General features: G+C 30.9%; 1 pseudogene; it reads left to right on the forward strand.

The window, feature by feature from the left end:
* Nucleotides 1-27,785, forward strand: part of LOC141403240 (adenylate cyclase type 2-like) — a 214,759-nt pseudogene that overhangs the window by 39,438 nt on the left and 147,536 nt on the right.

The raw sequence follows: 27,785 nt of genomic DNA on the forward strand, positions 1-27,785 counted from the left end.
AGTTTTCTTCATGAGTTGTTCTCTTAGCTTTGGGGCGCAAAGAAAGGAAACCGAATTGCAAAAAAATTCCAACAATTTGTGAATCCGCAAAAAATGCCCCACAATTTGCATACAATTGCCGTCGCACACAAAACGTTTAACAAAAACGATTTTGTTGTTATTTTGTTGTTGTTGTCGCTTATCAATTTCTTAATCTAAAATGAAGACAAATGCATTCAGAAGCAGAATGGGTGGATATGTGGAGCCTGTTAACACCGAGCTGCTTCTTGAGCGCAATGATACTCAACGAGATTCTCACTTATTTATTCAAATGTGTTTAGTTTTTCAAATCTTTAATAGAATCGTGTTTGTTGTTGTGATCTTTTGTTCACAAATTTAGAATGCCACGAAGTAACTTGCATAGCAAGACGCCGGACAAAGTTCAGATGAAAGGAATATTTTGGCTTCAATGAAACATATTCTTTAAAAAATCCACGCTTTGTGGTATTGAGATCCATGGAAAAAAATCTTTAAAAATCCACGTTTTGTGGTCTTGAGGTCTATGGAAAAAAATTCTATAAAAATCCGCGTTTTGCGGTCTTGAGGTCCATGGAAAAAAAATCTTTAAAAATCCACGTTTTGTGGTCTTGAGTTGAATGAAAAATATTCTTTAAAAAATCCACGCTATGTGGTCTTGAGGTCCATTGAAAAATATTCTTTAAAAATCCACGTTTTGTGGTCTTGAGTTGGATGAAAAATATTCTTTAAAAAATCCACGCTATGTGGTCTTGAGGTCCATTGAAAAATATTCTTTAAAAAATCCACGCTATGTGGTCTTGAGGTCCATTGAAAAATATTCTTTAAAAAATCCACGCTATGTGGTCTTGAGGTCCATTGAAAAATATTCTTTAAAAAATCCACGCTATGTGGTCTTGAGGTCCATTGAAAAATATTCTTTAAAAAATCCACGCTATGTGGTCTTGAGGTCCATTGAAAAATATTCTTTAAAAAATCCACGCTATGTGGTCTTGAGGTCCATTGAAAAATATTCTTTAAAAAATCCACGCTATGTGGTCTTGAGGTCCATTGAAAAATATTCTTTAAAAAATCCACGCTATGTGGTCTTGAGGTCCATTGAAAAATATTCTTTAAAAAATCCACGCTATGTGGTCTTGAGGTCCATTGAAAAATATTCTTTAAAAAATCCACGCTATGTGGTCTTGAGGTCCATTGAAAAATATTCTTTAAAAAATCCACGCTATGTGGTCTTGAGGTCCATTGAAAAATATTCTTTAAAAAATCCACGCTATGTGGTCTTGAGGTCCATTGAAAAATATTCTTTAAAAAATCCACGCTATGTGGTCTTGAGGTCCATTGAAAAATATTCTTTAAAAAATCCACGCTATGTGGTCTTGAGGTCCATTGAAAAATATTCTTTAAAAAATCCACGCTATGTGGTCTTGAGGTCCATTGAAAAATATTCTTTAAAAAATCCACGCTATGTGGTCTTGAGGTCCATTGAAAAATATTCTTTAAAAAATCCACGCTATGTGGTCTTGAGGTCCATTGAAAAATATTCTTTAAAAAATCCACGCTATGTGGTCTTGAGGTCCATTGAAAAATATTCTTTAAAAAATCCACGCTATGTGGTCTTGAGGTCCATTGAAAAATATTCTTTAAAAAATCCACGCTATGTGGTCTTGAGGTCCATTGAAAAATATTCTTTAAAAAATCCACGCTATGTGGTCTTGAGGTCCATTGAAAAATATTCTTTAAAAAATCCACGCTATGTGGTCTTGAGGTCCATTGAAAAATATTCTTTAAAAAATCCACGCTATGTGGTCTTGAGGTCCATTGAAAAATATTCTTTAAAAAATCCACGCTATGTGGTCTTGAGGTCCATTGAAAAATATTCTTTAAAAAATCCACGCTATGTGGTCTTGAGGTCCATTGAAAAATATTCTTTAAAAAATCCACGCTATGTGGTCTTGAGGTCCATTGAAAAATATTCTTTAAAAAATCCACGCTATGTGGTCTTGAGGTCCATTGAAAAATATTCTTTAAAAAATCCACGCTATGTGGTCTTGAGGTCCATTGAAAAATATTCTTTAAAAAATCCACGCTATGTGGTCTTGAGGTCCATTGAAAAATATTCTTTAAAAAATCCACGCTATGTGGTTTTGAGGTCCATTGAAAAATATTCTTTAAATAATCCACGCTATGTGGCCTTGAGGTCCATTGAAAAATATTCTTTAAAAAATCCACGCTATGTGGTCTTGAGGTCCATTGAAAAATATTCTTTAAAAAATCCACGCTATGTGGTCTTGAGGTCCATTGAAAAATATTCTTTAAAAAATCCACGCTATGTGGTCTTGAGGTCCATTGAAAAATATTCTTTAAAAAATCCACGCTATGTGGTCTTGAGGTCCATTGAAAAATATTCTTTAAAAAATCCACGCTATGTGGTCTTGAGGTCCATTGAAAAATATTCTTTAAAAAATCCACGCTATGTGGTCTTGAGGTCCATTGAAAAATATTCTTTAAAAAATCCACGCTATGTGGTCTTGAGGTCCATTGAAAAATATTCTTTAAAAAATCCACGCTATGTGGTCTTGAGGTCCATTGAAAAATATTCTTTAAAAAATCCACGCTATGTGGTCTTGAGGTCCATTGAAAAATATTCTTTAAAAAATCCACGCTATGTGGTCTTGAGGTCCATTGAAAAATATTCTTTAAAAAATCCACGCTATGTGGTTGTGAGGTCCATTGAAAAATATTCTTTAAATAATCCACGCTATGTGGCCTTGAGGTCCATTGAAAAATATTCTTTAAAAAATCCACGCTATGTGGTCTTGAGGTCCATTGAAAAATATTCTTTAAAAAATCCACGCTATGTGGTCTTGAGGTCCATTGAAAAATATTCTTTAAAAAATCCACGCTATGTGGTCTTGAGGTCCATTGAAAAATATTCTTTAAAAAATCCACGCTATGTGGTCTTGAGGTCCATTGAAAAATATTCTTTAAAAAATCCACGCTATGTGGTCTTGAGGTCCATTGAAAAATATTCTTTAAAAAATCCACGCTATGTGGTCTTGAGGTCCATTGAAAAATATTCTTTAAAAAATCCACGCTATGTGGTCTTGAGGTCCATTGAAAAATATTCTTTAAAAAATCCACGCTATGTGGTTTTGAGGTCCATTGAAAAATATTCTTTAAAAAATCCACGCTATGTGGTTTTGAGGTCCATTGAAAAATATTCTTTAAATAATCCACGCTATGTGGCCTTGAGGTCCATTGAAAAATATTCTTTAAAAAATCCACGCTATGTGGTCTTGAGGTCCATTGAAAAATATTCTTTAAAAAATCCACGCTATGTGGTCTTGAGGTCCATTGAAAAATATTCTTTAAAAAATCCACGCTATGTGGTCTTGAGGTCCATTGAAAAATATTCTTTAAAAAATCCACGCTATGTGGTCTTGAGGTCCATTGAAAAATATTCTTTAAAAAATCCACGCTATGTGGTCTTGAGGTCCATTGAAAAATATTCTTTAAAAAATCCACGCTATGTGGTCTTGAGGTCCATTGAAAAATATTCTTTAAAAAATCCACGCTATGTGGTCTTGAGGTCCATTGAAAAATATTCTTTAAAAAATCCACGCTATGTGGTCTTGAGGTCCATTGAAAAATATTCTTTAAAAAATCCACGCTATGTGGTCTTGAGGTCCATTGAAAAATATTCTTTAAAAAATCCACGCTATGTGGTCTTGAGGTCCATTGAAAAATATTCTTTAAAAAATCCACGCTATGTGGTCTTGAGGTCCATTGAAAAATATTCTTTAAAAAATCCACGCTATGTGGTCTTGAGGTCCATTGAAAAATATTCTTTAAAAAATCCACGCTATGTGGTCTTGAGTTGGATGAAAAATATTCTTTAAAAAATCCACGTTTTGTGGTCTTGAGTTGGATGAAAAATATTCTTTAAAAAATCCACGTTTTGTGGTCTTGAGTTGGATGAAAAATATTCTTTAAAAAATCCACGTTTTGTGGTCTTGAGTTGGATGAAAAATATTCTTTAAAAAATCCACGTTTTGTGGTCTTGAGTTGGATGAAAAATATTCTTTAAAAAATCCACGTTTTGTGGTCTTGAGTTGGATGAAAAATATTCTTTAAAAAATCCACGTTTTGTGGTCTTGAGTTGGATGAAAAATATTCTTTAAAAAATCCACGTTTTGTGGTCTTGAGTTGGATGAAAAATATTCTTTAAAAAATCCACGTTTTGTGGTCTTGAGTTGGATGAAAAATATTCTTTAAAAAATCCACGTTTTGTGGTCTTGAGTTGGATGAAAAATATTCTTTAAAAAATCCACGTTTTGTGGTCTTGAGTTGGATGAAAAATATTCTTTAAAAAATCCACGTTTTGTGGTCTTGAGTTGGATGAAAAATATTCTTTAAAAAATCCACGCTATGTGGTTTTGAGGTCCATTGAAAAATATTCTTTAAATAATCCACGCTATGTGGTCTTGAGGTCCATTGAAAAATATTCTTTAAAAAATCCACGCTATGTGGTCTTGAGGTCCATTGAAAAATATTCTTTAAAAAATCCACGCTATGTGGTCTTGAGGTCCATTGAAAAATATTCTTTAAAAAATCCACGCTATGTGGTCTTGAGGTCCATTGAAAAATATTCTTTAAAAAATCCACGTTTTGTGGTCTTGAGTTGGATGAAAAATATTCTTTAAAAAATCCACGTTTTGTGGTCTTGAGTTGGATGAAAAATATTCTTTAAAAAATCCACGTTTTGTGGTCTTGAGTTGGATGAAAAATATTCTTTAAAAAATCCACGTTTTGTGGTCTTGAGTTGGATGAAAAATATTCTTTAAAAAATCCACGTTTTGTGGTCTTGAGTTGGATGAAAAATATTCTTTAAAAAATCCACGTTTTGTGGTCTTGAGTTGGATGAAAAATATTCTTTAAAAAATCCACGTTTTGTGGTCTTGAGTTGGATGAAAAATATTCTTTAAAAAATCCACGCTATGTGGTTTTGAGGTCCATTGAAAAATATTCTTTAAATAATCCACGCTATGTGGTCTTGAGGTCCATTGAAAAATATTCTTTAAAAAATCCACGCTATGTGGTCTTGAGGTCCATTGAAAAATATTCTTTAAATAATCCACGCTATGTGGTCTTGAGGTCCATTGAAAAATATTCTTTAAAAAATCCACGCTATGTGGTCTTGAGGTCCATTGAAAAATATTCTTTAAAAAATCCACGTTTTCTGGTCTTGAGGTCGATGGAAAAATATTCTTTAAAAAATTCACGTTTTCTGGTCTTGAGGTCGAAGGAAAAATATTCTTTAAAAAATACACGTTTTCTGGTCTTGAGGTCAATGGATTAAAAAATCCACGCTTTGTGGTATTGAGTCCATGGAAAAATATTCCTTAAAAATCCACGCTTTGTGGTATTGAGGTCCAAGGAAAAATATTCTTTAAAAATCCACGCTTTGTGGCCTTTGTGTCTATTTATGGCAATGCCTTTTAACCAAAACCATTTATCAGCACTCATTAACATTCATCCATTCTTCCACTTAAACGCCCGCCCAAAAAACGTTTTGATTAAGCTAAAACTTACTTTGCACTTTTTGGGCCTCTCCAAAGATTAGAATTCTGATGCTGTTATTCGAAATTAAAGGTAATGGGAAAAACTCACAAACCAAAAAAACAAAGTGGTAGGCGTAATGGAGAATACAAAGAAACAAAACAAAAAGGAAGGAAGGCAAAACCAATGGCCTACCACAGTTCGTGGATGTGCAAAGACAGATGCCAGACATGTCGATTCATTACAAAGGATATATTTGTAACGGAAACATACACAAGGCAACAAAGATTCGAATACTAAAATCTTATGACATAAGATGATGGTTATCTCTTCTTTAAAACTGGAATGCATTATGTCAATATAGCGGACCAAATACCAGAGATATCGCCAAAATTATAAAGTTGCCCAAATTTATCAATAATTGGATATTTGTCCATGGTCATATTCCAGAGGTTATAACTTCTAAAATAATTAGAGGATTTAAAAAAAAATGACGTCATTTTGAAAGGAGATAATTTTTATATTAAAAAGGGTATGAATTATGTTGGTGTAGCCGACCAAATTTCAAAGATATCGCCAAAATTAGAAAGTATCCAAAATTGATCAATAATTGGATATTTTTTCATTGTCACAGTCAAGAGACCATAACTTCTAGAATACCTTATAGATCTGAAAGTAGTTAGCTGATTTGGAAAGAAGAGTATCTCTTCTTCCGTACTAGTGTGAATTATGGTAATGTAGCTGACCAAATTCTAGAGATATCGTCAAATGTTATACAGTTGCCCAAATTAATCAATGATTGAATATTTTACCATTGTCATATTCCAGAGGCCATAATAACTGAAATAGTGAGTAAATTTTATTGAAATGGCGAGATTTTGAAAGAATGGCGTCTCCTCTTGAAAAGCAATATAAATTATTTGTATATAACAGACCAAACACCTGAAATATGACCAAAATTATATAGTTGTCCAAATTTCACAGTAATAGGAAATTTACCCATGGTCATAATCTAAAGGCTACAGCTTCTAAAAAATGTAGTGGATTTTAAAGAAATTGCGTGATTTTGAAAGAAGATCAACTCTTGTTTAAGAGTGGAATGAATTATGTTGAGGTAGCCAAACAAATATCAGAGACATTGTCAAAATTATAAAGTTGCCCAAATTTATTAAAAATTGGATATTTTTTATGATCACATTTCAGAGGCCATAACTTCTGAAATATTTTGTGAATCTTATTGAAATGAAGTGATTCTGAAAGAAGGAAATCTCCACTTGAAAGCTTATAGAAACTTTATTGATTTAGTCGACCAAATATCAGAGCTGTATCCAAAATTAGAAAACTGCCCAAATTTCTCTAATAGGACATTTTTCCATGGTCATATTTTGTAGGCCTAAACTTCTAAAATAACTAGTGGATTTTAAAGAAATTACGCCAATTTAAAAGATCATCTCTTTATTAAAAATGGTATAAATTATCTTAATATTGCTGATCAAATTCCAGAGATATCGCCAAAATTATAAAGTTACCCAAATTTATCAACAATTGGATATTTTTTCATTGTCACAGTCAAGAGACCATAACTTCTAGAATAATATATAGATCTGAAAGAAATTAGCTGATTTTAAAAGAAGAGTATCGTTTCTTCCATATTGGTGTGAATTATGGTAATGTAGCTGACCAAATTCCAGAGATATAGCCAAAAGTTATAAAATTGTCAAATTAATCAATGATGGGATATTTTTCCATGGTCATATTCCAGAGGCCATAACATCTAAAATAATGTAAAAATATTATTGAAATGGCGAGATTTTGAAAGAATGGCGTCTCTTCTTGAAAACCAGTACAAATTATTTTTATATAGCAGACCAAAAACCAGAGATATGACCAAAATTATAAAGTTGCCCAATTTTTATTATTAATTGCATATTTTTCCATGGTCATATTCCAGAGGTCATAACATCTGAAATAATGCGTAAATATTATTGAAATTGCGAGATCTTGAAAGAATGCAGTCTATTCTTGAAAACCAATACAAAGTATTTTTATATAGCAGCCCTAAAACCAGAAATATGACCAAAATTAAAAAAGTTGCCCAAATTTCACAGTAATAGGAAATTTGCCCATGGTCATAATCTAAAGGCCATAACTTCTAAAAAATGTAGTGGATTTTAAAGAAATTGCGTGATTTTGAAAGAAGATCAACTCTTTTTTAAAAGTGGAATGAATTATGTTGAGGTAGCTAAACAAATATCAGAGATATTGTCAAAATTATAAAGATGCCCAAATTTATTAATAATTGGATATTTTTTCCATGGTCACATTCAAGAGGCCATAACTTCTGGAATGATTTAGAGAGCTCAAAGAACTTAGCTGATTATGAATGAAGAGTATCTCCTCTTCCAAATTGGCGTGAATTATGTTAATGTAGCTGACCAAATTCGAGAGATATCGCCAAAATTATAAAATTGCCCAACATTTATCAATAATTGGATATTTTTCCATGGTCATATTCCAGAGGTTATAACTTCTAAAATAATTAGTCGATTTTAAAAAAATTACGTCATTTTGGAAGGAGATCATCTTTGTATTAAAAATGGTATGAATTATGTTGATGTAGCTGACCAAATTTCAGAGATATCGTCAAAATTAGAAAGTTTCCAAAATTTATCAACAATTGGATATTTTTTCATTGTCACAGTCAAGAGACCATAACTTCTAGAATAATATATAGATCTGAAAGAAATTAGCTGGTTTTGAAAGAAGAGTATCTCCTCTTCCATACTGGTGTAAATTATGGTAATGTAGCTGACCAAATTCGAGAGATATCGCCAAAATTATAAAGTTGCCCAAATGTATCAATAACTCAATATGTGTCTATGATCATATTCCAGAGGCCATAACCTCTGAAGTAATGGGTAAATATTATTGAAATTGCGAGATCTTGAAATAATGGCGTCTCCCCTTAAATGCAATATAAATTATTTGTATATAGATGACCAAAAATCAGAGATATCGCCAAAAGTTATAAAATTGTCAAATAATCAATGATTGGATATTTTTCCATGGTCATATTCCAGGGGCCATAACATCTTAAATAATGTGTAAATATTATTAAAATGGCGAGATCTTGAAAGAATGGCGTCTCTTCTTAAAAACCAATATAAATTATTTTTATATAGCAGAGCAAAAACCAGAGATATGACCAAAATTATAAAGTTGCCCAAAATTTCACAGTAATAGGAAATTTTCCCTTGGCCATAATCTAAAGGCCATAACTTCTAAAAAATGTAGTGGATTTTAAAGAAATTGCGTGATTTTGAAAGAAGATCAATTCTTTTTTAAAAGTGGAATGAATTATGTTGACGTAGCTAAACAAATATCAGAGATATTTTGAAAATTATAAATTTGCCCAAATTTATTAATAATTGGTTATTTTTCCATGGTCACATTCAAGAGACCATAACATCTGGAATGATTTAGAAAGCTTAAAGAATTCCACTGATTATGAATGGAGAGTATATCCTCTTCCAAATTGGCGTGAATTATGTTAATGAAGCTGACCAAATTCGAGAGATATCGCCAAAATTATAAAGTTGCCCAAATGTATCAATAACTCAACATTTTTCTATGATCATATTCCAGAGGCCATAACATCTGAAATAATGGGTAAAAACTATTAAAATGGCGAGATCTTGAAACAATGGCGTCTCCTCTTGAAAAGCAATATAAATTATTTGTATATAGCTGACCATAAAAAGGGATATCGCCAAAATTAAAAAGTTGCCCAAAATTTATCAATAAGTGGATATTTTTCCATGGCCATATTCCAGAGGCCATAATATCTTAAACAATGGGTTAATATTATTGAAATGGCGAGATCTTGAAAGAATGGGGTCTCCTCTTGAAAACCAATATCAATTATTTCTATATAGCCGACTGAAAACCAGAGATATGACCAAAATTATAAAGTTGCCCAAAATTGATCAATAATTGGATATTTTTCCATGGTCTTATTCCAGAGGTCATAACATCTGAAATAATCGGTGCATCTTACTCAATTGATGTGATATTGAAAACAGGACGTCTCCTCTTGAAAACTGATATGAACTATATTGATATAGCTGACCAACTACCAGAGATATGTCGAAAATTAAAAAGTTTCGCACATTTCTCAGTAATAGGAAATTTTTCCATTGACATATCCTGAGGAACATTACTTCTAAAATAATAATTGGATTTTAACAAAATTACTAGATTTTGAAAGAAAATCAAATCTTCTTTAAAACTGAAGCGAATTATGTTGACATTGCTGTACAAATTCTAGAGATATAGGAAAAATAATGAAATTACCCAATTTTATCAATTATTGCAAATTTCCCCATTGTAATATTCTGGAGGCTATAACTTCTTAAGTATTTAGTCAAACTTAAAGAAATTGACTGATATTGAAACAAGGGCACCTCTTCGTCAAAATTTTTATTAATTGCGTTGATGTCGCTGACCAAATTTCAGAGATATCGCCAAAATTATAAAGGTGCCCAAATTTATCAATGATTAGATGTTTTTCCATGAACATATTCAAGAACCCATAACTTCTGAAATAATTTATCAATCTTAAAGAATTTACCCGATTTTGAAAGATGATTAAATCTGTTTTATAACTAAAATGAATTATGTTGACATAGCTGACCAAATTTCGGAGATATCGCCAAAATTATAAATTTGCCAAAATTTATCAATAATTGCACATTTTTCAATGAAAATATTTCTGAGGCCATTACTTCTGAACGAATCGGTGCATCTTAATGGAATAATATGATTTTGGAAGGAGAGCATCACCTCTACATAGCTGATATGAATTATGTTGATATTACTGACCAAATCCTAGAAATATGGGCAAAATTTTAAAGTGGCCCATGTTGACCAATAATTGAATATGTTCCCAAGGTTATATTCTGGGGGCCATAACTTCTGAAATATTCATTGAATCTTAAAGAAGTTACCGAATTCTAAAAATACTGATCTCCTCTCCATAGCTGAAATGAATTATGTTGACGTAGTTGTCAAAATTCCAGAGATATTGTAAAGTTAATAAAAATGACCAAATATATTAATATTTGGGCATTTTTCCATGTTGACATTTAGGGAGCCATAACATCGAAAATAATTGCAGTATCTCAATAAAATATATCGGGTTTGCAAGGGGGTCACCTTTTATATAAAACTGAAATGAATTATGTCGATATAACTGACCAAATATCATAGATATGACCCAAATTATAAAGTTGCCCAAAGTTATCAACAATTGGATGTTTTTCCAAGTTCATAATCTAAAGGCCATAACTTCTGAAATACTTAGTGGATCCCAATAAAACTAAGTGATTTTAGAAGAAGAAAACTTCCTCTTGAAATCTTATGTGAATTATGTTGCTATCCCTGACCAAACACAAAAGATATCGCCAAAATTTTAAAGTTTCCCAAACTGACCCATAATTGGATATTTTTCCACGGCTATATTCTGGAGGCCATTACTTCTGAAATAATTAATGGATTTTAAGAAGTTATCTGTTTTTTAAACACGATAGTATTTTCTTCAAAATTTGAATGAAATTAGTTGACATAACTGACCAAATACCACAAATATCGTGAGAATAATAAAATTTCCCAAATTTCTCAATAATTGGGAATTTTTCCATGCTTACATTCTTGGGGACATAACTTGTGAACTGATCAGTGCATCTTAATGAAATAACATAATTTTAAAAGACGTGTATCCACTCTTGAAAGCTGATATGAACTATGTTGATATTACTGATCAATTACTAGAGATATGGTAAAAATTTTAAAGTTACTCAAGTTGATCAATGATTGGATATTTTCGCATGGTCATATGGTGACCATATTCCATAGGCCATAACTTCTGAACTAATCGGTGCATCTTAAATGAATAATATGATGTTGGAAGGAGACCATCTCCTCTTGATGGCTGATATGAATTATCTTGATATTGCTGACCAAATAGTAGAAATATGGTCAAAATTTTAATGTAGCCCAAGTTGACCAATAATTGCATATGTTTCAAAGGTTATATTCTGGAGGCCATAACTTCCGAAATATTCAATGGATCTTAAAGAAGTTACCGGATTTTAAAAGATAATGATCTCTTCTTCAAAACTGAAGTGAACTATGTTGACGTAGTTGTCAAAATTGAATAGATATTGTAAAATCAATAAAAATGGCCAAATATATTAATATTTGGGCATTTTTCCATGCTGACATTCAAGAAGCCATAACCTCGGAAAAAATCAGAGTATATCAATAAGATATATCGGGTTTAAAAATAATTATCTTTTCTGTACAACTAAAATAAATTATGTCGGTACAACGGACTAAATACCAAAGAAATGGACCAAATTATAAAGTTGTCCAAATTTATCAATAATTGTATGTTTTTCCATGTTTATAAAATGGAGGCTATAACTTCTGAAATAATTAGTCAATCTCAATGAAATTAATTGATTTTGGAAGAAGGATGTCTTCTCTTGAAAATTTGGATGAATTATGTTGATGTCGTGGACCAAATACAAGAGATTTTGGAGAAAGAAGAAAGTTGAGCAATTTGATCAATAATAGGATATTTTTGCGTGGTCATATTCTGAGGGCCATAACTTCTGAAATAATCGGTGCATCTTAATGAAATAACATGATTGTGGAAGAAGGGCTTCTCCCCTTGAAACCTGATAAAAATTATGTTGGTATTGCAGACCAAATACAGGAGATATGACCAAAACTTAAAAGATGCTCAAGTTGATCAATGATTGGATATTTTTGAAGTTGATATTCTGGAGACCATAATTTCTGAAATAATCAGTGTACGTAAGTGAAATTACCTGAATTAGAAAGACGAGTGTCTCCTCTTGAAATTTGATATACACTATGCTGATGTAACTGACCAACTATCAGAGATATCGTAAAAAAGACCAAAATTGACCTAATTTATCAATAATTGAAAATTTTCCATGGACATTTTCCAGGTGTCATAACTTCGGAAATAATCAGTGCAGCTCAATATAATATACTGAGTTTGAAAGGAGAGTATATTTTCTGTAAAACTAAGAAAAAATTTGTCGATATAACTGACCAAATGCCAAAGATATGGCCCAAATTATAAAGTTGGCCAAATTTATCAATAATTGGATGTTTTTCCATGTTTATAATATGCAGGCTATAACTTCTGAAATAATTAGTGGATCTCAATGAAACTAAATGATTTTGAAAGAAGAAAACTTCTTGGTGAAAACTGATATGAACTAGTTTAATATAGCCGACCAGGTATTAGAGATATAGTCAAAATTTAAAAATTGCCCAACTTGATAAATATTTTGATATTTTTCCAAGTTTATATTTTGGAGACCATAACTTCTGAAATAATAAGTGGATCTCAGTGAAATTAAGAGATTTCGAAAGAGGGATACTTGTTTTTGAAAATTGGTACTATTTATTTTGATATAGCTTACCAAATGCTTGAGATATCGTACAAAAATTAAATTTACCAAATTTATCTATAATTGGACATTTTTCGATGACCACGGTAATGAAGCCATAACTTTTGAAATAATTAATGCATCTTAAAGAAATTACCCGATTTCAAAAGATGGTGATTTCTTTTTTAAAATGTAAATTAATTATGTTAACATAGCTTACCAAATACCAGAGATATAGTAAAAATATTGACATTTCCCAAATTTGTCATTAATTGGGAATTTTGCCATGATCATATTTTAGGTGCCGTAACTTCTGTAATTGTAAGTGCATCTTACGAAGTGACTTGATTTTGAAGGTAGGATATCTTTTCTTCGAAATTGTTATAAATTATGTTGATAAAACAACCAAATACCAGCAATATCGCCAAAATTTTGAAGTTGCCCAAATTGATCAATAATTGGATATTTTTCCAAGGTCATATTCTGAAGGCGATAACTTCTGAAACTGAAATTGTATGATTTTGAAAAAAAGAGTTGATGGGAGGCGTGAGGCTAGAAAATATTTGTTAAAAATCCAAGCTTATGATGGGAAGCTAGAAAATATTTTTTAAAAAACCAAGCTATCGATGGGAGGCTAGAAAATATTTTTTAAAAATCCAAGCTTATGATGGGAGGCTAGAAAATATTTTTTAAAAATCCAAGCTTATGATGGGAGGCTAGAAAAAATTTTTTAAAAATCCAAGCTTATGATGGGAGGCTAGAAAATATTTTTTAAAAAATCCACGCCTATGATGGGAGGCTAGAAAATAATTTTTAAAAAATCCACGCCTATGATGGGAGGCTAGAAAATAATTTTTAAAAAATCCAAGCCTATAATGGAAGTCTAGACATTTTTTTAAAACCCACGCCTATGATGGGAGGCTAGAAAATATTTTTAAAAAAATCCACGCTTATGGTAGAGGGCTAGAAAATATTTTTTTTAAAAAAAACACGCCTATGATGGGATGCTAGAAAAAATATTTAAAAAATCCACGCCTATGATGGGAGGCTAGAAAATATTTGTTAAAAAATCCATGCCTATGATGGGAGGCTAGAAAATATTTTTTAAAAAATCCACGCCTATGATGGAAAGCTAGACATATTTTTTTATTTCAATCCACGCCTATGATGGAAGTCTAGACATATTTTTTAAATCCACGCCTATGATGGGAGGCTAGAAAATATTTTTTAAAAAATCCACGCCCATGATGGGAGGCTAGAAAATATTTTTTAAAAAATCCACGCCCATGATGGGAGGCTAGAAAATATTTTTTAAAAAATCCACGCCTATAATGGGAGGCTAGCAAATATTTTTTAAAACTACACGCCTATGATGGGAGGTTAGAAAATATTTTTTAAAAAATCCACGCCTATGATGGGAGGTTAGAAAATATTTTTTAAAAAATCCACGCCTATGATGGGAGGTTAGAAAATATTTTTTGAAAATTCAAGCTTATGATGGGAGGCTAGAAAATATTCTATTCCTATTTTAAGTCCCCTGCTTGCAAAATATCCCTTTGTCGCTTAGTGTAATTAATTTATTTGCTGTTTAAATCAAAGCAACAACAATAATAACACAAAATCATTTACAATAAATGACAAATAGTTAAGTGAGAGGCTGGCTAACAATGAAACTGTTGCTGAACTGACAAAACAAAAATGTGGTTAAGACAAATGGAAGCTAACTTTATGTGGCGTTAATAATGAGCAGCAACATTAAGCCAGTGGTAAAGCATAAAACAACCCAAGGGGATAAGATAAATAGAACAACAAATTGTGATGTTTGGTGTTAAGGCTTTAAAAGTTAAGAGCAGAAGTTAGTTATTAAAAGGAATCCCTTTTTCTCAGTAAACGCCAAGGACTAAGAGACTTGCTTAAGACTAAGTTAAGCCTTACGGGGTCTATTATTAACAATTTATAATGAAAAATAATTTTTGTATAAAAATGTATATAAGAAAAGGTCAAATACCAATTTGATTTGAATTACATCAGCTTTGCCAGGTGTCTAAGAGTTAAGCTATCGGCTCTATCCCGTTTAACACAAAATTGATTTTATCTTTAATTGCGACACTGTTGGCAATTAATAATAATTTTATTTTAGCAACAACAAAAAATGACAACAATTCATGAAAAACTCACAGCTACCAACAAAACGATCCGCTTGTTATGGCATTTCAAAATTTAATTAGATAATTGTTGGAACATGCATTCGTACAACTTAGATGAATGAACAGAAATATGTATTAAGTGTTTGGATCTGTTATAAATATTGTGTAATATTTGTTTTTTTTTTTTTTTTTTGTGAAATTAATTGCAAAAATTATTTCAAATCAATTTGATAAATTACTAGCAAATACCCGCTACTTCGTATGCGGAAAGGGAATAAAATATAAATAAATAATATTTTATATGAAAAAAAATATTTCAAAATGGAAATTTTAGCTTAACCTTTCCCAACAATAGCGTACATTCAATTTTCGGTATTCAAAATGGCCATAGAAATCCACGTTTTCTATATCTACATATCGACTTTGGGAATTTTAGAAATATAACATACCTATAGTGTCCCATTTTTAAGGTAGAATTAGACGTGACATAGCCATAACGCCATAACCGTAGAAAAACCAAAACCCAATTGGTTTCTTATGGTTATGTCTATGGCAATATGTTATGTTACTACTAATCGAATATATTGATTTCCATAGGTTTGTTTGAATCAGCTGGTTGATATAACCTTATGGCTTTATGGTTATGTCACGTCTAATTCTACTATTATCTTTTAAATTTTGACCTTGAATTCTCTCACATTTCATAGGACGGACATTTTGATGATTTAGAGCATTTTGAAGATTTTATGCATATTTTGCATACGAAAAAAATTTGCTTAATGTGCATGCCTTGACATATACCCCTGACAACATAAAATTGTCGCACAGACGTGGTCCTTGAATTAACTTCCTAAAACGTTGTTGAAAAAATACTTCACGTTTGACTACATGATTTCAGTACATTATTTAGAAACCACCTTCGGTGAACATAATATCAATGGAACAATATTCGTTTTTCAAACTCAGGACTTTATCTCAGCGACGTCCTTGCATAATTTCAGATTTTGTACGCATTTAAAAACTCCTTACCTAAACAAAAACCTTGACCCTTATACAAAAATTTGGAATTCAAATCCAATCCGTTTATACAATACGAAAGTGGTACCGAATGTAATACTTTTCCTACACATAGGTTTAAGTTTCAAAAAAGAACCTATTTATATCCCAACTATTTCCCAATCGCACTTTACTATTCGTTCTGTTACCCTAAAACAAATTATTGAACTAATTAGAACTTCTCGCATAAATAAAAATCAAAAACTACTAACTAACAACTCTACCCGTTCTCTCAAACTCAAATTGTACTAAATTTTGTACCATATAATACACTTCGTAAACTTATGATTCGAATTTCCAAAAATCCTTTGGAACATCTTTCTTACTCTTCATTAGTAACCCTCGTTCCAAACTTCAGGATTCCAGCTCAAATTCAATATGTCCTAAATTTAGTATTTTTCGTAAACTTATGGTTTGAATGTACAAAAACATATTTGTTGCTCTTCATCAGAGACCCTCTTTCCAAATGACAGGATTCCAGCTCTATCCGTTAACCCAAATCCAAATTTTACTAAATTTAGTACCATTTAGTACTTTTCGACCTTTGGCCAATCTTTGTTACTTTTCATCACTGAGCGCATTCCAAATTTCAGGATTCCAGCTCTATTCTATCACCCAAATCCAAATTGTACTAAATTTAGTACTATTTAGTACTTTCGACTTTTGGTCTATCGTAGTTTCTCTCCATCAGAGGCCCTCATTTAAAATTCAGGACTCCAGCTCTATCCGTTCATCCAAATCCAAATTGTACTAAATTTAGTACCTTTCGTACACTTATAGTTCGAATTTTTAAAAACCCTACGGTAATTCTTTGTTATTCTTCATCAATGACCCTAACTCCAAATTTCAGAATTCCAGCTCTATCTCTTCGCCCAAATCCACTTTTTACTAAATTTAGTACCATTTAGTACACATTAGTACGAGTTCCCAAACCACCATATTTTAATCCTACACTCCAACAGTAACCTGATCCCAAATTTCAGGGATCCTATTCTATCCTTTCACTCAAATCCAAGTTGTTCTAAATTTAGTACCATTTAGTATTTTTCGTACCCGTAAGTACAATTATCCAAAACTTCCTCTATCCTACAATCCAACAGTAATCTTAATTCCAAATTTCTGCATTCCACTTGTCTCCGTTCACCCAAATCCAAATTGTACCAAATTTTGTACCATTTCGTACTTTTTCTACCCATAAGTACGAATATACAAAATTTCCTCTATCCTATAATCCAACAGTAATCTTAATTCTAAATTTCTGCATTCAACGTGTCTCCGTTCACCCGAATATAAATTGTGCCAAATTTAGTACCATTTAGTACTTTCCGTACCCATAAGTACTAATGTCTAAAACTTAATTTATCCTACAATCCAACAACAATCTTAATTCCAAATTTCAGTATTCCACCTGTCTCTGTCCACCTTAATCCAAATTTTACCCAGCTTAGTACCATTTAGTACTTTTCGTACTCATAAGTACGATTTTCCGAAACTACCTTAATCCTACACTCTAAGAGTAATCTTAATTCCAAATTTCAGGTTTCCAGCTATATATGTTTACCCAAATCCATGTTGTACTAAATTTAGTACCATTTTCAAGATTCTAGCTGTATCCATTCGAAATATACAATTGGTACTAAATTTAGTAAATTTTAGTACCTTTCGTACACTTGTAGTTCGAATTTCCAAAACCCCTTTGGTACACCTTTCTAGGTCTCCATCAGTTACCATCATTCCAAATTTCAGAATTCTAGCTCTTACCGTTTGCCTGATACAAAGGGTACCATATTTAGTACCATTTAGTACTTTTCGTACACATAAGTACGATTTTCCAAAACTACCCACACTTCGTTTTCAACAGTAGCTCAATTCCAAATTTCAGGTTTCCAGCTCTATCCTTTCACCCAAATACAAATTGTACTAAATTTAGTACCAGTTAGTACTTTTCGTACGAGTGCGTATTTCCCAAACCATTTGCGTTTTTAAACAACACTTTCCAACCTTCTTTTCCATACCAAATTTTAAGATTCTAGCTATACCCGATCAAAATATACAATTGGTACTAAATTTGGTAACTTTTAGTACACTTCGACGTCGAATTTCCAAAAACCCTTTGGTACATCTTTCTAACTTTCCATCAGTGACTCATGCAAAATTTCAGAATTCTAGCTCTTCCCGTTTGCCTAATACAAAGGGTACCATATTTAGTACCTTTTAGTACATTTCGTACACTTCTAGGTCGAATTTCCAAAAACCCAGCCTTATCTCACCCCTACACACTAACAGCAACCTACACGCAAAATTTCAACTTTCTATCTTCAGCGGTTTCGTCTGGGCGGTGATGAATCAGTCAGTCAGTGAATACCTCACCTCACAGCTCTTTTATATATATAGATAAATAAAGGGGCCAAAAAAAGTTCGTTTATTTTTAGGAATTAAGAGCTTTTATATTTGTCATTCTTTCCCAAAAAATTAGGCCTTAAAATCTATTTTTAGCAATTTAGAGCTTTTGAGCAATTTATGTCACTCTTACCTTATTATACCACAAAGCCTAAATACCACATTCTCTATAAATTTGATGCCTAAAAATATACGACCTGAAACTATGCAACATATTTTTGGAAATCTGTAGCCTTAAATCAGACCACAGTTTTTTTCTATAAATTGAAAACCTCTTTATAATCACCTGATGATGAGGTTGAGGAGTCGACCTCATCACCTGAATTTATTGATTTAAAATAATCCAATATTTTCGAATAAATTTCTATTAATTTTATGTGTTGTTGTTATTTAGTTTCTTCTTGATAATCTCTTCTATAATTACCTTTAATTTGTTGTTAATTTACAAGCAAGCAATAATTAAATGAATTAAATGGGATTTTTCACATTTGTTTATCTCCATAACGAGATCACATATCACAAAATTGATGGTGGAAAAAGTGCGCCATTGGAACGTGCTCTGATAGGTGGTTTTTTATAATCTGTTGAAATATTTATTTGAATGAATATCATTTCAAATTAAACCAAATTATTTTGTATATTAAATGCGTATTAAAATTCTGTTTTAAATATTTTTTATTTAATTGTTACGATGAGGATAGTCATATGTGAAATGATAGATTATGAAGTCATTAAAAATTAATTCATAATGAGAGAAGGCAGTGAAAACCTGTTAAAAATAATTTTCCCCAACAGATATAGACCATAGCGGAAGTTATGGCTTCCGGAAAGTGACCTTGAAAAAATGTCTATTTATTGAGAGATTTGGGCTAGCTTGTTAATATGGCGATAGCTCGGACATTTTGGTCATCGACATTAAAATAATTTGTGGCAATTTTGAAGAGGACGTGATCACATTTCAAAATCATGTTATTTCATTGATATCCATTATTTATTTCAGAAGTTATGGGCCCTAGAATGTGAATAAGGAGAAAATACCAATTATTAATCAATTTGGGAACTTTTCAATTTTCGTGATATCTTTGGTATTTGGTCAGTTATATCAACGTTATTTGTTCATTTTTGAAAAGAAGATGTTATTCTTCCAAAGTTAATTTTTTTTATTGAAATACTTTGATTATTTCCCAAGTTATGGCCCCTAGATTGTGAGCATGGACAAATGTACAATTATTAATAAATTTGGACAATTGTGTTCTTCTTACGATATCTCTGGTATTGGGTCAGCTACATCAAAATATATCATACAAATTTTAAAGAAAAAGGGCGTTCTTCTTTCAAAACCAGCTGACTTCATTGATATCTACCTTTTATTTTAGAAGTTATGGCCCAGGAATGTTACCATGGAAAAATACCCAATTATTGCAAAATTTGGGCAATTTTGTTAATTTTATGATAGCCTCCCATCATAGGCGTGGATTTTTTAAAAAATATTTTCTAGCCTCCCATCATAGGCGTGGATTTTTTAAAAAATATTTTCTAGCCTCCCATCATAGGCGTGGATTTATTAAAAAATATTTTCTAGCCTCCCATCATAGGCGTGGATTTTTTAAAAAATATTTTCTAGCCTCCCATCATAGGCGTGGATTTTTTAAAAATATTTTCTAGCCTCCCATCATAGGCGTGGATTTTTTAAAAAATATTTTCTAGCCTCCCATTATAGGCGTGGATTTTTTAAAAAATATTTTCTAGCCTCCCATTATAGGCGTGGATTTTTTAAAAAATATTTTCTAGCCTCCCATTATAGGCGTGGATTTTTTAAAAAATATTTTCTAGCCTCCCATTATAGGCGTGGATTTTTTAAAAAATATTTTCTAGCCTCCCATTATAGGCGTGGATTTTTTAAAAAATATTTTCTAGCCTCCCATTATAGGCGTGGATTTTTTAAAAAATATTTTCTAGCCTCCCATTATAGGCGTGGATTTTTTAAAAAATATTTTCTAGCCTCCCATTATAGGCGTGGATTTTTTAAAAAATATTTTCTAGCCTCCCATTATAGGCGTGGATTTTTTAAAAAATATTTTCTAGCCTCCCATTATAGGCGTGGATTTTTTAAAAAATATTTTCTAGCCTCCCATTATAGGCGTGGATTTTTTAAAAAATATTTTCTAGCCTCCCATCATAGGCGTGGATTTATTAAAAAATATTTTCTAGCCTCCCATCATAGGCGTGGATTTTTTAAAAAATATTTTCTAGCCTCCCATTATAGGCGTGGATTTTTTAAAAAATATTTTCTAGCCTCCCATTATAGGCGTGGATTTTTTAAAAAATATTTTCTAGCCTCCCATTATAGGCGTGGATTTTTTAAAAAATATTTTCTAGCCTCCCATTATAGGCGTGGATTTTTTAAAAAATATTTTCTAGCCTCCCATCATAGGCGTGGATTTTTTAACAAATATTTTCTAGCCTCCCATTATAGGCGTGGATTTTTTAAAAAATATTTTCTAGCCTCCCATTATAGGCGTGGATTTTTTAAAAAATATTTTCTAGCCTCCCATTATAGGCGTGGATTTTTTAAAAAATATTTTCTAGCCTCCCATTATAGGCGTGGATTTTTTAAAAAATATTTTCTAGCCTCCCATTATAGGCGTGGATTTTTTAAAAAATATTTTCTAGCCTCCCATTATAGGCGTGGATTTTTTAAAAAATATTTTCTAGCCTCCCATTATAGGCGTGGATTTTTTAAAAAATATTTTCTAGCCTCCCATTTTTTAAAAAATATTTTCTAGCCTCCCATTATAGGCGTGGATTTTTTAAAAAATATTTTCTAGCCTCCCATTATAGGCGTGGATTTTTTAAAAAATATTTTCTAGCCTCCCATTATAGGCGTGGATTTTTTAAAAAATATTTTCTAGCCTCCCATTATAGGCGTGGATTTTTTAAAAAATATTTTCTAGCCTCCCATTATAGGCGTGGATTTTTTAAAAAATATTTTCTAGCCTCCCATCATAGGCGTGGATTTTTTAAACAAATATTCTCTAGCCTTCCATCATAGGCGTGGATTTTTTAAAAAATATTTTCTAGCCTCCCATCATAGGCGTGGATTTTTTAAAAAATATTTTCAAGCCTCCCATCATGGGCGTGGATTTTTTAAAAAATATTTTCTAGCCTCCCATTATAGGCGTGGATTTTTTAAAAAATATTTTCTAGCCTCCCATTATAGGCGTGGATTTTTTAAAAAATATTTTCTAGCCTCCCATAATAGGCGTGGATTTTTTAAAAAATATTTTCTAGCCTCCCATTATAGGCGTGGATTTTTTAAAAAATATTTTCTAGCCTCCCATTATAGGCGTGGATTTTTTAAAAAAATATTTTCTACCCTCCCATTATAGGCGTGGATATTTTAAAAAATATTTTCTAGCCTCCCATTATAGGCGTGGATTTTTAAAAAAATATTTTCTACCCTCCCATTATAGGCGTGGATTTTTTAAACAAATATTCTCTAGCCTTCCATCATAGGCGTGGATTTTTTAAAAAATATTTTCTAGCCTCCCATCATAGGCGTGGATTTTTTAAAAAATATTTTCAAGCCTCCCATCATGGGCGTGGATTTTTTAAAAAATATTTTCTAGCCTCCCATTATAGGCGTGGATTTTTTAAAAAATATTTTCAAGCCTCCCATTATAGGCGTGGATTTTTTAAAAAATATTTTCTAGCCTCCCATAATAGGCGTGGATTTTTTAAAAAATATTTTCTAGCCTCCCATTATAGGCGTGGATTTTTTAAAAAATATTTTCAAGTCTCCCATCATAGGCGTGGATTTTTTAAAAAAATATTTTCTAGCCTCCCATTATAGGCGTGGATTTTTTAAAAAATATTTTCAAGCCTCCCATTATAGGCGTGGATTTTTTAAAAAATATTTTCTAGCCTCCCATAATAGGCGTGGATTTTTTAAAAAATATTTTCTAGCCTCCCATTATAGGCGTGGATTTTTTAAAAAATATTTTCAAGTCTCCCATCATAGGCGTGGATTTTTTAAAAAAATATTTTCTAGCCTCCCATTATAGGCGTGGATTTTTTAAAGAATATCTTCTAGCCTCCCATTATAGGCGTGAATTTTTTAAAAAATATTTTCTAGCCTCCCATTATAGGCGTGGATTTTTTAAAAAATATTTTCTAGCCTCCCATTATCGGCGTGGATTTTTTAAAAAATATTTTCTAGCCTCCCATTATCGGCGTGGATTTTTTAAAAAATATTTTCTAGCCTCCCATTATAGGCGTGGATTTTTTAAAAAATATTTTCAAGCCTCCCTTCATATCAAAATTTTTAAATATTTAATATTTAAATTTAAAAAGGAAACTAATTTCCATTATATCTCAATTTGTTTCTCATTACAGGTTAATTAAGATGCTATGCCCCCTATCCTGAAAATATTTCAACATAACGAGCAAAACGTCTGAAATTAATAAATCAAATTAAAATCCCCTTTGCAGTTATTTAAACACCAACCATTTAAAATATGTTTGAAACTCCCAGTGACGTAAAGAAGTGAAATTGAGGGGAGTAGCGAAATAAAAAAAAAAATATTTTTGATATCAACCATGGTTAAACACAATGTGGAGATTGTGAAAACAGAAAATGGCGTAAACGCAGCGAAGACACAGGGACTAGCAGCAGCATCTGCTGGAGCTGGAGGTGGTGCGTTGAAAACAAAAATGACCAATAAGGCGGCAAATGGCAATGCGGATACGGAGGATTTAAATGATGGCGGTGAAAATGGTACCACAGGTAAGTGATGAAATAGAAGATAAGGAAGGGCTTAATGTATATCTATCTTGGCCCCTTAAATGTCCATTAAACTGTGATCATCATTAGTTGAGGCTAGGTTTAATTGAATTATTAAATTAAAGGAGGATTGTGGTGGTTGACCCCTAGCATTTTTTTTTCAAATTTCCCCATTGTTCCCCTCGAATATAAAAGCGGTCAAGTTTATAATCGGATTTTCTAAAAAGGTGCTATTTGTGATGAGTGATAGCGCAGGGGGAGAGACAGGTTGGGATGTTATAAATTAATTAAGAATTAAATTGTAGCATAAACTGTCCCGCACAAAAGTTATTTCCTCTACACGCAGCATGGCGTGCAATATTTATTTCATGTTTCGTTTTATACATTTGGTTCTGTTGCCCTGGGGCTTTGTGAGGGTATCATGTTATTCATGTTTAAAGTGACAACAACGAAGGCAATTACAACAAGTTCAGACCATGGAAGGAGGAAGGAAATAATGTTGACTATTATGGGACGAAAGTTACTTAAACATAAATAAAATTCAATAACATTTGCTAAAGGATTTTTTTGTCGAATTTTCGATTATCGATCAAATTTAAGTATGAAATTGATAAATAATTTCCTATAGAAATTTTATCGATAATCGTTAAAAAAAAAAATTCTATAGAAATTTTATCGATTATCGACAAAATCTACAAAATTTCCTATAGAAATTTTATCGATAATAAAAAATATAAAAATTTTCTATAGAAATTTTATCGATCATCGACAAAAAATTTCCTATAGAAATTTTATCGATCATCGATAAAAAATTTCATATATAAATTTTATCGATCATCGATAAAAAATTTCCTATAGAAATTTTATCAATCATCGATAAAAAATTTCCTGTAGAAATTTTATCGATCATAGATAAAATATTTCCTATGGAAATTTTATCGATCATCTATAAAAATTTCCTATAGCAATTTTATCTATCATCGATAACAAATTTCCTACAGAAATTTTATCGATCATCGATAAAAAATTTCCTATAGAAATTTTATCGAGCATAGATAAAAAATTTCCTATAGAAATTTTATCGATCATCGATAAAAAATGTCCTATAGAAATTTTATCGATCATTGATAAAAAATGTCCTATAGAAATTTTATCGATCATCGATAAAAAATGTCCTATAGAAATTTTATCGATCATCGATAAAAAATTTCATATAGAAATTTTATCGATCATCGATAAAAAATTTCATATAGAAATTTTATCGATCATCGATAAAAAATTTCCTATAGAAATTTTATCGATCATCGATAAAAAATTTCCTATAGAAATTTTATCGATAATAAAATTTCCTATAGAAATTTTAACGATAATATCGAAAAAATTTCCTATAGAAATTTTATCGATAATATCGAAAAAATTTCCTATAAAAATTTTATCGATAATATCGAAAAAATTTCCTATAGGAATTTTATCGATAATATTTCTATAGGAAATTTTGTCGATTTTATCGAAAAAATTTCCTCTAGAAATTTTATCGATAAAATCGACACAATTTCCTATAGAAATTTTTTCGATAAAATCGACAAAATTTCCTATAGAAATATTATCGATAATATTCCTATAGGAAATTTTTTCGATATTATCGATAAAATTTTTATAGGAAATTTTTTCGATATTATCGATAAAATTTCTATAGGAAATTTTGTCGATTTTATCGAAAAAATTTCTATAGGAAATTTTATTATCGATAAAATTTCTATAGGAAATTTTTTCGATATTATCGATAAAATTTCTAGAGGAAATTTTTTCGATATTATCGATAAAATTTCAATAGGAAATTTTTTCGATATTATCGATATAATTTCTATAGGAGATTTTTTCGATATTATCGATAAAATTTCTATAGGAAATTTTTTCGATATTATCGATAAAATTTCAATATGAAATATTTTCGATATTATCGATAAAATTTCAATATGAAATTTTTTCGATATTATCGATAAAATTTCAATATGAAATTTTTTCGATATTACCAATAAAATTTCAATAGGAAATTTTTCCGATATTATCGATAAAATTTCAATAGGAAATTTTTTCGATATTATGGATAAAGTTTCAATAGGAAATTTTTTCAATATTATCGATAAAATGTCAATAGGAATTTTTTTCGATATTATCGATAAAATTTCAATAGGAAATTATTTCGATATTATCTATAAAATTTCAATAGGAAATTTTTTCGATATTATCGATAAAATTTCAATAGGAAATTATTTCGATATTATCAATAAAATTTCAATAGGAAATTTTAATTCAATTTTAACTACATCCCACTTTGAATAAAACTTGTTGTTTTTTAAAATTTAAAAACAACAAACCCCGAGATTAAGCTGAATTATTTTACAACAATAAAAAAATTACAACAATAAAATTTCTATAGGAAATTTTTCCGATATTATCGATAAAATTTCTATAGGAAATTTTTCCGATATTATCGATAAAATTTCTATAGGAAATTTTTCCGATATTATCGATAAAATTTCAATACGGAATTTTTTGAAGTAATCTATGATATTGTTTCCATTTTCCCTAAATTACCATACTTCCTCCCTACTTTTACCCATTCAACCCCTGTCATATTTGCCAAAACGTTCAACAAGTATCTCAAAGTCATGGTCACTAACCCGCACACAATGAAAGCGATAAAAACATTTCCCATTTCTCTCACACCACAAATTTTGAGGCTGTTCGCAATGATGATGATGACGATGATATTTTATATTTAGAGGCTACAAAAATATAGTTTGTATGGAGGTCATAATGATGTAGGTAATTGCCAGGGTGTTTATCTGTGTGTCCATGTTGCCGTTGCTGAGCTGGCTTTTGTTTTCGAATTTCCCATGAATATGAGCAATCAACACTTTTTGAGACTACAGGGCTTTGACATGACCAAACGAACAACTTTGCTAGAAAAAGTTGAAAATTTAACCACTTCAAGTTTCAGCAATAGCAGAGAAAGTTAGGCAAAGAACTTTGTTGTTGATGAAGACACTTGTCTTGAGGAAAAGTTGGAAGGTAATGAATACGGGGGAGGATGACGAATGGTTCGTAATAATGATGTCCACGATGGCGTGTGAATATTGACACTGTGTCTACGCAGCGTCTTTGGAAGTGGACTTTAAAAAAAAACAACAACATTTTGTTGGGGCTTAAACATATTTTTAAAATATACGCCATTGTAGAAAGGCTTGATAATATTTTTTTTAACTCCCCACCTTTGCAGAGAGTTGAAAATATTTTGTAAAAAAATCCCCAACTTTGTGGGGGTCTTTTGTAGAATGGCTTGAAAATATTTTTTAAAAAATATTCACCTCTGTGGGAAGGCTTAAATTTTTTTTTTTAAAAATTCCCAACTTTATGGGGGCTAAAAACATTTTTTTTAAAAAATTCGCGCCTTTGTAGAAAGGCTTAAAAACAATTTTTAAAAAATCACCACCTCTGTGGGGAGCTTGAAAATAGTTTTTTAAAAAATAACCAACTTTATGGGAGGCTTGAAACTATTTTTTTTAAAAAATTCGCGCCTTTTTATAAAGGCTTGAAAATATTTTTTAAAAAATCCATGCCTTTGTAAAAGGATTGAAAATATTTTTTATAAAATTCCCAACTCTGTCGGGAGCTTGAAAATATTTTTAAAAAATTCCCATCATCTAGAAACTATTTTTTAATAAATTCGCGCCTTTAAAATATTTAAAAAAAAAAAATCCACACATCTGTGGGGAGCTTGAAAATATTTTTTTTTTAATTCCCAACTTTATGGGAGGCTTGAAACTATTTTTTGAAAAATTCGCGCCTTCAGAGAAAGGCTTGAAAAATTTAAAAAAAAAATCGACGCCTTTGTAGAAGTGCTTGAAAATATTTTTTAAAAAATCCACGCCTTTGTTGAAAGGCTTCAATTTTTTTTTTTTTAAATCCACGCTTGAAAATTTTCTTTTAAAAAATGCGCACCTTTGTTGGTGGGCTTGAAAGTATTTTTTTTTTTATTTGCAAAAAATTTTAAAATATTTTTTAAAAACTTCCCTCCTTTGCCTTATAGAAAAACTTGAAAATATTTCTTAAAAAATCTCCACCTTTGTAAAAAAGCTTGAAAATATTTTTTAAAAAATCCACGCCATTGTAGAAAAGCTTGAAAATATTTTCCACGCCTTTGGCTAAAAAATTTATTTTAAAAAATCCGAGCCTTTGTTTGCAAGGCTTGAAATTAATTTAAAAAAATCCAATTCTTAGGTTGGGAGGCTTGAAATTAATTAAAAAAAAATCCAAGCCTTTGGTTGGGAGGCT

Source organism: Musca autumnalis, unplaced genomic scaffold (assembly GCF_047663935.1).
Source record: "Musca autumnalis isolate F117 unplaced genomic scaffold, ASM4766393v1 scaffold_4, whole genome shotgun sequence".
Taxonomy (NCBI): Eukaryota; Metazoa; Arthropoda; class Insecta; order Diptera; family Muscidae; genus Musca; species Musca autumnalis.